At 41.4% G+C, this 12,178-nt stretch overlaps 1 protein-coding gene across 1 annotated transcript in view; it reads right to left on the bottom strand.

Moving 5' to 3' along the window:
- arhgef17 (Rho guanine nucleotide exchange factor (GEF) 17) overlaps positions 1 to 12,178 on the bottom strand; it is a gene marked incomplete at its 5' end in the record, with an annotated part of 69,189 nt that overhangs the window by 51,374 nt on the left and 5,637 nt on the right. The window lies entirely within an intron of this gene.

Here is a 12,178-nt window from a genome sequence, read left to right as displayed (position 1 = left end):
TGTGCACATCCTGTGCAGCCTGCGGTCATTTGCATTGTGGTTACTTTTTTACTAGTAATGTATAATGTAGCAGGCTTGTATGCCGGCTCCAGAAGCCTCTGTGAACCTTTCGTTTACATCTGCCTTTGCAGAAGCATAATTCAAGTCTGTCAAACCGGATAATGAAGTGAAAGTAAACAGTAATCAGTCTAAGTTAAAGCCATAAAAACACTATGTAATTATTGATAAGAAAACATGAGGAGATAAAGCAAAAGATATACACCACGATAATAACCACTGAATGAATGAATGAATGATTGCATGAAAAAAGCTTAAGGAAACAGAACTCATTCACTTCAAGACAAAACACAAACTCTCATCAGTCCCGGAGAGATGTTTTTGCAAATCAAGGTCAGACTGCGAACTATTTTTAAGATCTCAGCGCCTTATCGTGGACGTGTTGTCAACTCGGCCTTCATTCACAACCTTGTAGCTTTTCGGTGAAAGTTGCAGTCAAAGCACTAACGTGATAAATGAGCAAAACGACAATACAACAGACAGAGAACTGTGCAACAAAATCGCAGTGACTGCCATAATTACCGCATAAAAGTTGTCGCGTCCGCTGGAATTTGTTCCCCGTTTCAGCTGCTAGTTATTAAACTGTGGGTTTGGACCTCAGATTTTACTACAGGCATGTTTTAATGCCCGTGCAGGGCCAGAATCCAGCATTTATAAACCAGGGATTTAGTCTTGGCTTGACGGTTTTTGGGGAAACTATGCTTTCCAGTGGTGTTTCATGTGATTGGCATCTCTCTAAAACACTGTGTGAACCTTAGATAATTCCTCTCCTCCCTTCACAATAACATTTCAGAACCACACAAAAACTGAAATGCCAACTGGTGAATAAAATGTTTGAAGTGGGGAAAATGTTGAGGCCTGGTTGAAAATAAGAAGCCTATTGAGGAGTGAAGAAGGACTACATTGTTTCGGGAAAAACGCACCCGATTACCCACAACCCTTCGGCTGTCACTGGGTGACGGGAGCTTTGTGTGTGAACCCTTCAAACATACCTTTGGGGACACACACACACACAAAAACACACACATTCCTCCAATCTGCAGATAAATGGAAGTCATCATCATTAACCATCATCATTGTCATGGTGATTACTGTTGTTATATTTGGCAAAATGTCCTCACCGCTGGATGAATGTGAGAGACAGCCAAGGGACGGCAGGCCAACACACACACACACACACACCACTACACACACACACACACACACACACACAGCCACTAGACTAAAACTTTTAGCAATACACATACCTGGACAAAGTTTCTTAGTTTCAGTTTGGACATTTACACTCACAGCTACAGCTACAAAAGCAGTGGTTGGTATCACAAGAATAGCTTCGATACCGCTGGTCCTGGTTCAAGTATTTCAAATAAACAACAGTATTTGTGCCAAAATGAAGCCCTGACTTATAACCCAGATGTTTCTTCTCCCTCACTTTCACTGGGAACTCTGATCATCAAACATTTCAGGACTGATTCATTATGGAGCCATTGCCAGACAGGGCAATATATTTAAATACACTTGTAATCAGCCGACGGGATGGGATCACTTTTTATAGCAGCAGTTCCCTGACACACTGTCTTCCCATCTCAGGTTGCTTATGTCTATGAGTTATGAGCAGCCAAGCCACATTATTGTCCCCTTCTCATATGTTTTTAAACTGTTTTCACGGGCAAGGAGCGGTAAACTGATACGAGCAAAGATTGGAGAAAATAAACTGAATCTATGACGCGGCACTCATTTGCTTTCCTGGCAGTAGTCACTGACTAGACACCATTCTCCAAGGTGTGATGAATACGAAGTTATATTCAGCAGCCTCTTTCTAATTGAGACAATATGCTGTGGTTTGATAATATGTGCAGACTTTAAAAAAGGTGCGGTGACTTCCTGAAGCCTCTCTGCTGGTTGCCTGGCAACTTGGCACCAGGAAATCTCCATGCGATCGTAAAGCAGCGCTGCGGTGACATAAAGCCATCGCTTGTCGCTGCGCCATTGCCCGTCATTTTAATGTGAAGTGGATGGTAACCAAACTGACCTACTCTCACCTTCGGAGAGAAGTGACTGGTCGCGGGGCGGCTGGAGCCTATCCCAGCTGTCATTGGCTGAGAGGCAGGGTACACCCTGGACAGATCGCCAGTCTATTGCGGGGCTAACACAGAGAGACGGACAACCGTTCACACTCACACCTACGGCCAATTTACGGTTTTGGTACTGCTGGGCCAACCAGGTTATCTTCCCCCTGCCTTCACCATAAGAAAGCTCCATCCACAACTTTGGTTCCTACCACTAAATTCACCATGCTGATAGAAGCTTGGAGCGTTGCATCCACGCACTAGAAATATGTTTACATTCTGCCTGTTTCATACTGGGTGAGAAATATACAACAGTGTTACCTAGGCAACCAGAGCCAGGAACGGCAAATGGCTTTGTATGTGGACATGGCTTTAATAAACTTTAGAGAGGCTAGCAGGCAGGCAGTTCTTATTAAACCAGCATGGCTATCAGTTTCCAGTCTTTGTGCTAAGCTAATCTACACACAGATAAGTGAAGTTCAAATTTAATTAAGATAAGATAAACCTTTAATTTACCCCAGTGAGGAAATTGGCAGTGTTGCAGCAACACTATGTAGCACTAAGGACAGTGCACACAAGACAAGGAAAAGTAAACATTTTGGTGGGAAAACACAATCTCTCTCTCAAACACACAAACGGTAAACTCAGGAGACACACATATCAACGCTCCATTAAGCCTTTATCACGGTGCTTTTCTCTTTACCACATGCAAACAATACACAGTGGTAGCAGAGAGATGTGGGGAACTGATGTATGCTACAGCATGACTCACTGTAAAACGAAATGGCCGCTTATCACTCAAAACAAATGTTCTCAGTCGCTTTAGTTCACACTTTCACAAACTCTGATCACGCCATCCCTATACTTTATCTCCCATTCAGTTGTATAAAGAGGTGAAGGTTCACCGTTTTGGGTGGACAACGTGGGAATTTTTTGGAGAGGAAAATATTGATGGGAGTCAATGGCAAGAAACATTTTTTTTTTTTAAATGTTGTTTGAATTGCATCAGGAATTACATGTAAGATATTTGTCCCTTTAAAAGATCATTTTGCAAGTGGGGAAAGTTGCCATATTACTGCAAAAATGACACTACACTATGAAAATACATTATTAGACAACGCACATTTCTCCGAATGTTGCTTTTACCTCCCCTTAACTCTACAATAATTACTAATTACAGAATAATCCAACATCTGTTACCAGTTGAATTGGCACCTCATAACCTCAAGCCTTCCTTTGAAGGGGTTGTGAGCAGACATTGCTTCATTTTCATATCACAAGGCAAACAAAATTTGGAAACCACAGAACAGACTGAAATCCACGATGACAGTCCTGTGTTTGCATGAACTTAGCATTGCCCCAGACCCCTTGATCTATGTCAATTGGTAAGCCACTACAAAAAAAACAAGGACAGAGAGAGAAGACAAAAAAAAAAGAAAAGACAGACAGGGAGAGGGGGAGCTACAACCACCTTCATCTTTCTAAAGTATTTAGCATCACAGTTTTTGAAACGCAGACTCTCTCATACACAGTACCCCCATGCTTCTGTTCTCTCTTGGCTCTCTCCGATTCACACCCTACCACATGCACGGCCGTGTTTTCTCCGTAGCGGTAAGGTCAACATTTTTTCAGCCTGACTCACAGCTTTGTGAAAACTCATCTTGGGACAAAGACTGAAGTACAAAGGTTGGTAGCGGCCAGAAAAATTAAGCCTCTCAACGTTGCTTACTTAATTAGGCTCGAAGCAAAAATGTCTGGGGGGGTCCATCAGTGATTTATATAATATATAATCCTAACAAAAGGAAATTAAGGACAGTTGGGACATAGGTCACAAATACACATTGCTGGTGTCAACTAAAACCAATGATTATGGTTGACCCATGAGCACGAGGCCAGTCGAAGTTAATAATTACTGATCTTGTACATTTACACCGAGTATACATACACATTTCAAGTCCATATAGAGCAACATACAATCACACTAACACTATTTACAGTTTAGTATCTAAAATCAAAAATGTTGTTGAATTCGTGATCTGCAAATGACGCCATTCACCCTTGTCAATAAGAACTGTGAATTATTAATGCTATCAGCTTGTGCAATCACTAAGATCTTGAAAGGCGAACCACAGAGAACCACAGAAAATGAGCCCAAGAAAAAATTACACCAACAGAATACACTGTTAAAGAAATACACAGTAAAGTAAAAACAGGTCAAAGGTAGAAGCCACTGTGTAGCATTAAAGTCCAATAAGCTTCAAGTGAAGCTGTCTGGAAGTCAAATGACTCAGTCTGGTCAAATGCCCTGATTAAAGCCAGTGTGTCTCATTACTTTGATCACAAAACACTTACTTTTCCTGCATGAACACACCAATTTAGATGTTTCTGCTGCTGGGAAGTGCTGCTCTTATTTTGTTCAGGCATGGCAGCTACAACCATTAATACTGACTATTTACAGGTTCTGGAAAGCAGTGAGAACTTACCAGACATGAGAAATGCACAAAAACAAAGGGAAAAATACTGAGAATTGTACAGCTAAATCATTCTTGGGGATTCAAATCATAAGAAATACACCTCTAAAATGTTTGTCTTCGTTTGTCCCGTTAAAAATCCATACTTAGTAGGGATCAAACAAAGAACATACGAATATTCTACCTGTTTTCCATTCTGTCATTTGCTTGTCCTGTAAAAAGTCCACAGCCTCATCATTCACATGCTATAGATGTAATGATGCCATGGGGCCGCACAATGATGAAATCCACATGTTGACGAGGTAATATAATCACAGCACTGTACTTCTAAACCTACAGAAGTCAATGAAACTGACTCAGCAGGCCACAGTGCACAGATACACACTGTAAATTATGACTATTGCTTTTTAGTTAGTTTTAAAAGTTAAAATAACGCAATCTACAGTTTGATTTAAATCATTTTGTAACACAAAAGGTTGAATTTCTTAACTAAATCCACCCGCGTTTAGGGAAAATAAAAAGATAAATGTCACACAAGTGAATGGTCCAACAACTCTTAAAACTGAATCCCATTCAAACACCTGCCTGTGAGGCGACTTTGGCCTTGGCCTGACCCGTCTCCCTTCTCCAGTCATCCTCCTCCTCTCCCTGCGCCTTAATCCTCGACCCCAGGAGCCACTCAGGAACGGCGCTCCGACACTTCCGGCGTCTCCCATTCCCATTTTCACGCGAGTTCCTTAACTGGCAGCTAGAGCATGATCCAAACCGGCGGACTGATGCCATAAGACACGCGAAGGACGGGGTGAGGTGAAGATAAGGACAGAAAAGGAGCAGGGAGAGTTTCCACTGTCATGTTCTCTCTCTGGGTGACAAAAGACTGAATGGCCGAGTCAACCCACAGCCAGCCCGAGGCCCAGACCCTGTATATGAGCCTGTGTCCGACCACGCTGTGAACTATGCTATGAGACACGTTGGCACAGTTGTACCATTGTGTGAGTGGCTGGAGGGGACGCAGGCAACAGGTTTATAACAATCACTTTAAGTTTATGGAAACACATGCGCATACACAAGCTCATACCACCACATGCATGAATAATACTGTAACTATTGGCTGTCCTTTCTGTGGACAATGCGTATGTTATTTGATAAACTATTCTTCTGTGGTTATCAAAAACCACTTTGTCCAAAATGCGAACAATATACAAAATAAACCCACTGGCCAAAACATTAGGTACACCAATGAAAACGCATTCTAATATAACAGTCCTGCACTAAATCGCCCTTCATGATTTTAGTGAATGCCCCGACTGCTCAACACAATGATTAACTGAGCATAGAACACAGTAACTACTAATTATGCGTCAAAGCTCACCTTGATAATGAATTGTCATTAATGGTGAAGTTCAAAATCAATGCCTCGTTCACATATTCACTACTCATAATGTGCTTTTCAGAGTTTTCACACCATCAGTGACCGATGTGGTGCAGCTGTGACTGCAGAGTAGACAGACGAAAACAGCAATATGACTCTAAAGTTTGTTTAGACTGCCTGCTGATGTAGAATGACGACAAATGAGCTGAACCTGCACACGCTGCTGATTTTTGCATGTCTAGAATGGGATTTGTTTTATTAGTATTTTCACAGTAGCTTTTTTTTTTTAATTTTCTTTTTGAAGATCAATAAGCACTAGCTGTAATGTTGACTACTATAAGTACATGGCAGTCTGCAGTACAGCCCTGCATTAGGTGAGTCATCAACAAACCAAAAACTGCAATGTCTCACGGTAGACATCTTTGTGGCCACATGGACTACAGATGTATGACTCAGACAGAAAACTACAGGGAAGACTGACATGTCTGAGACACACCGACTTTTCCGCGGATATACCATTACGTATATATAGGCTACAGCCTTTAACAGGTGAGCCCAGGTGAAACTGCAGTCTGTTCTTTGTGCCACACGTGCACGCTTAAGTTTGCAGAAATCTGCATGTGTGCACAAAACAGCTGAAATAGCAACTCTGCTAGAAAGTGCTGTTTCAGAGGAGGCTTTCCTTACATAAGCAAACTGCTCTGTAATTACACTGGGTGGATCCACACCCACTGAGAGAGGAGAGACTTAGAAAGAGACTGGGAACAAAGGGGACAAGAGGGTAGAAAAAGAAACCAAACAGTCACCGTTCACAGATCTGATCTGTCATGACTTTCCACTGCTACAGTGAAATAAAAAAAAAAAAAAAAAAAAAGAGTCAGGGGACTATCCTTAAAAGGAAAAGTAAAAGACTTTGAAAGCGTATTACAACTGTCACCAACCGAGGGCAAGGACATCCTGAACTGTTTTCCCACACACATTTTTTTTCACTCACTGTGAGAACATCAGATGGAGCCTCATGTTGGGGTTTGTTTGCAGTGACACTACATGTCAGCTGAGTTTGCTCACGAGCGTTTTCAGAAAAGTTCAGTTTATTAGCATTTTAATACAAACTAAGGGTGGACTGAATTTAATATAAAATTGAAGTCAGAGACATTTAAAGTTAGTGAGAAGTCAGGCATTTTTGGGAAGTACACTTCACTATTTGATGCTAAATAAGAAGTTAGCACAGTTAGCTAAGCTTTTTTAGCATCAAGAATGGAGTCACATAAAAACAGCTAGCATGGCTCTGTTATAACAGCAAACAAATCTGTTGTTTTCAAATTGAGTTGGGTTTACCATGGGCTGAGTTAATGGGTTGTTAGGGTTTTCTTTGTAATTTTATAAAATGTCTAAAGTAAGTGCTCATATTCCTAACAACCTCATCCTTTCATCACGTCACTGCATTTCCTACATTACGTTAGCTAGTCATTAGCTTGCTAAACTGTTAGCTTCAGTGGTTTCTAGAAACCAACGGTTGCCTAGCAGTGTTCTCAAAACTAACAATGAACAAGCTGCTTCATATAACATTGTGTGAGACAATATTTTGTTTTTACAGAATAAACTGAGCTTGACAGGTGCTAGAAGTTGGATTTTATAACCTTCAGAGAGCTAGGCTAGATGTTTCCTGCCATTTCCAGTCTTTAAAGCTTTGTCTTTAATGGAAAAATGTAGATAGAATTAGGCCCTATTGTTTTAGATGATCAAATTAGTTAATTATTTGTCTAAATTATTAGATGGAACTACATCAGAACAGAAACATGTCAGTCCATATCCATCCTTCTAGGTATAACCTTTTAGGGACCTTTTTCAACCTCCACCCACATAAGGTGAAGCCTGTCTGTGCGTCATTTGATACCACAGGTATCCGCAGTGCTGCCTTTTCATCTTCTGATTCATCCCACCTTCATCCCTTCTCATCTCCAAAGTCTTTGCTACACTCAGCCAGAACAAACCATATCCTCATCCTTTCATCTCGTCATTACTTTTTTACTTATCTCGGCATCCCTCACTATTTGGGCCTTGCTAAACTTCTGTTTGACCTTTGAGGGGTAATAAAAGAACCCTTTGCACCCACACACTAACCTCTCTGCGTGTATGCAATATGTCCTTTCGTTTTACTTTTAAGTCCGCATTCAAAGAGAGTTGCATATTGGATGAGCTCCCTCTTCACTGATCTGGATAAAAGGTTTGTTTGGTGACGACAAATATCCAGAGAAGGTCAATATGGTTGGACAACAATCAACAAAGCCAATCAAATCAATACCTGCAATTATTTGTATAACGATTTACTGGCAGCTAAAATGCCATGATCATGACAGCCCTACATCACTTATTTACTGTTCAAGGAACTGACTCAGAAATTAACAATCAGTAAAATACTGAAGATACAAAACTCATTCAGAACCAGTTGTGGCCACAAACAGAAGCTGCACTGATGTTTATGAGCGGAAACTTTGGACAATAAGTCACCTAGCTTTGACAGACAATGGAAAAATCCTGCTGTAAGATCACTTATTGAGATACAGCAGCAGCTTTTGATTATTATGGTGCATCTGTGATTCTGGCCCTTAACATATCCATGATTTGTGATAATCTGAAGACGCCAAGCCCTTTCCCGATAGTGTGTTTCTTGTAGATTCTCCGGCGTACCTTTAGAGTCAGAAGTTAAGAGTGGTTTTGTTCTGGCTGTAATTGTTGCGAAATCAAACTCTCATTATCACTTGAAGTGGAACCTGTCGGTCAACAGTAGACCGCCTTACCTCTCTGACATTTTCATCTCTACCTTCTCTTTTCCTCTACAGCATGACCACATCTGGGGAAGAAAGGGGACTGTGGAACAAGAGAGTCCAAGAAAAGATCGGGCAGACGAAAGTATTTGATTCCGTGTGGGTGGCCTGATAAAACAAAGTCAGTCATAAATCTGGAGCTATAAACACTGTGCTTTTAGACCTAATCCATGAAGAGCTGAGCACTAACCGGTCTTTGTTGCTCTTTCCTTCCCTCTGTCTACAGCTTTCCTGACCATGACTAGCATCCTCTATAAACCTGTAGTGGCCTCATTGATAGGATGACAATGAACAAGGGAAAATGTCTATGATGTGCAAGATGTACATACGTGCACATATTCATACTGGTATTGGTGTTGTTCCAATGCCACAACCTGTATAAGAAATACACCCAATACTACCTAAAAGGTTATCAGAGAGTATACCAGCCTATGCACCGATCCAATGCATTGTCTTTCAAGTGAGTTTTAACAGCTCTGGCCATCTACCAAAAATCTTCCTTCTGTTCAAGCTCCCATTTCAGAATGGAAAATTTTTACTTGAGGTGCAGTTGCAAGGGGTGACACTAGTGTTGGCAATTCCAACGTTAGCAAAAAAAAGGATGAACCAATTGAAACGACACAAACAAAATCAAAAATGACAGCCGAAAACCGACCAACAAAGTCACAAATATTTTGATTTTAATTACTCTCCTATACTGGATTGGTAGTCAATATATCAGCCGATACACAAAGGTATGTGAATAGGTATCAGGAAGAGATCAATTGTATCAGAACTTAATACTATCAAGGTGGAGAACCTTTTTAAACAGTGACTGTACCAACCCTCAAAATACTATTTAGTGGTTGACTAGATTCTTTAGATGTTTAAAGACAAATATTTCATGTTCTTGCAAGTAACAAAATCTAAATGACACCTTATTAGCGTCAAGCCACTAATGCAAGACACACATTGGAACCACCAGTCCTCATTGTGAATGCTGTTACGCAACAAGAAGAGAAGGGAAGATGTGCCACATTCCTGCAGCCTGCAAAAGCAAAAAAAACTGCAACACCATGGAAATCCAGTCATATTCACGGGAAATCAACATGCGGGGGAAGAAAAAAAACAATGTGTGTGCCATAATTGAATTTTTCAACAAACCACGGATGCTGCTGTTTTCAGTAATGCTTTCCAGTACTATTTGGTTGGACTTGTATGTTCAGCTGCAGTGAAGAAAGAGCTGTTCTGTACCTGAGAAGTGTTCTTTTACACAGACTGCGGCTACCTATTTGACACATTTAATGGACTGCTCGACAAAACAGTGCCGAGCCAGTGCTTGGTTCTGTTTCTCCACATAATTCTGATATAATTTTCAGATATTTGTGTCTTATTTTAGGAGTTTTTACCACCAAATAAATATTAATCAGCATTTTTTTTCCCAATCTTCGATCTCCAATCGATTTGAGGATAAAAATATGGACATTTATTTATTTATTCCACCTTTGGTTCAGGCTTTTTCATTCAAACATACGCTCCCATTACCCCTCACCCCTTTTCTCCTTCTATCACTGTCTCATTCTTCATCTCTCTCTCTCTCTCTCAGGTCGATTTCAACCCTATGACTTTTTTTAGCCAGCAAGTTTCCTTCCAACTCTCTTTTTTTTGTCCGTCTGTCTTTCTCTCTTTCACTCTCTACCTGACATTTGGCTCGGCCGCCTGCCTTACTCCAAGACAAACGTTATGACCTCACTTCGCTGCAATGTTCCAGAGACGCATAGGGAGACAGCAAAGAGAAGAATAAGATAACACGAGGAGGAATGTTGGAGAATGAGTATAAATAAGACAAATGTAGATGGGATTAAAGTGTGTAGGGAAAATGCAGAGTCTCGATACTGCATTTCAAACAACAGATTAGGAGTTAGCCCAGAAGGGAATTAGACAAGATTAAAAATAGGGCAGAGAGGAATAGAAAAGTAATTGTGCAGGAGAGGAAAGGGGAAATGAACGGGAGATTCTGAAGTAAGAAAACTGCACTGTGGGTGAAATGAGGCATGCACCCATGTCTCCAGAAAAGGAAGAAAAAAGCTCCCTCTCTCATAGTCTTTCTTCCTTTCTTTATCCCTTCCTTGCTTTCAGAACTTGTCTGTGATCCACTTTAGCTTGGCACGGACGTTATTACATTCAGTCCAAATCACACAGGCCGTCACAATGCACCAGAGCTGCAGGAAGCTGCTCTAAACACAGTCTGTTGGCAAAAGTCTGGCCTCCAAATGTTTCCGCAAGGCACAGATGCACTCCAGACAAACAACATGCACCGGCTCACACATACACAGAGGGAAGAAATCAGTTTATAGTGCAAAACGCACGCGGGTCACAAATCTGCATGCAGGCGACACGATGGCGCGCGCACGGACACACGAGTCAGCCGGCGGCGCTGGATATCATCAAACCCCTTCAGTCACCACAACAACTTCCTATTTCCCTTAACCGATTTCCTGCTTGGTGAGGTCACTCACCAGCTACCACTACTGTCACTACGGCAACTGGGAAGGACAATGGGAATAGGAAGGGAAACAATCAACTGCTAATGAAGACCAGATAAACAGATGTAAAGCAACAGAGCAGCTTTGTGAGAGGATGCCAAAGTCAAGAGCAGCAGGCAGTCGATTGAGTTGCAGATGAAAATCAGCAAGGTTCAAATACTTCAGGTTCAGCTGCAATAAAAGAAAACAAGCAGTCGTGACGTACTGAAATCAAAGCACTGGATGTTGTGACTGCAGCACAGACAGCAACATTTCCTTCCCCCTGCAATGAACTATTGCACATGCAGCATTTCTCAATATTTGTGTTATAACAAACATTTGGGTATATTGCACAGTGTTTTACGGTAGGTTTCTAGTACACAGTAACTTCCCATAAAGCTTAGCATCGCCCTATTGCTGCCTAAAAAGTGGGCATCTATGTTTGACCTGTGCAGTGCTGTGTACAGTTAAAATTGTCACAGCTCTATCAGTTAACATTTCTGTTGCTATGATACACCAACAGAGATATAGCAGTGTTTAGACTCTACTGAGTCAGTGCGGCATCCCATCACACAGCACACACCCAGTCTGTGTTTGGGTGAAGTGCTCATTACATCCCCTTTCTACGACTTTGTATTTCTGGCAGAGACAATTGAACCTGAATGAAACAAATAAATGAAAATACACGCACACACGCACACACACACACATCCACACGACGGGCCTTGGTCCATTCCTTAATGCCCTTTGTCTGAGATTTGTTTAATCGAACTAAAAACATCCTCTGATGTTTGTTTAACACTGCTCAGCCTTTAATGGGCCCTGTGTTGTAGCCCAGCTCGCAAATGCACTCTGAAACTAACCATACGAGTCGTGA

Source organism: Chelon labrosus (assembly GCF_963514085.1).
Source record: "Chelon labrosus genome assembly, chromosome: 13".
In the NCBI taxonomy this organism is placed as follows: domain Eukaryota; kingdom Metazoa; phylum Chordata; class Actinopteri; order Mugiliformes; family Mugilidae; genus Chelon; species Chelon labrosus.
Note: the sequence above shows the minus strand (reverse complement) of the source record. Positions and strands in the feature narration are given on the sequence as shown.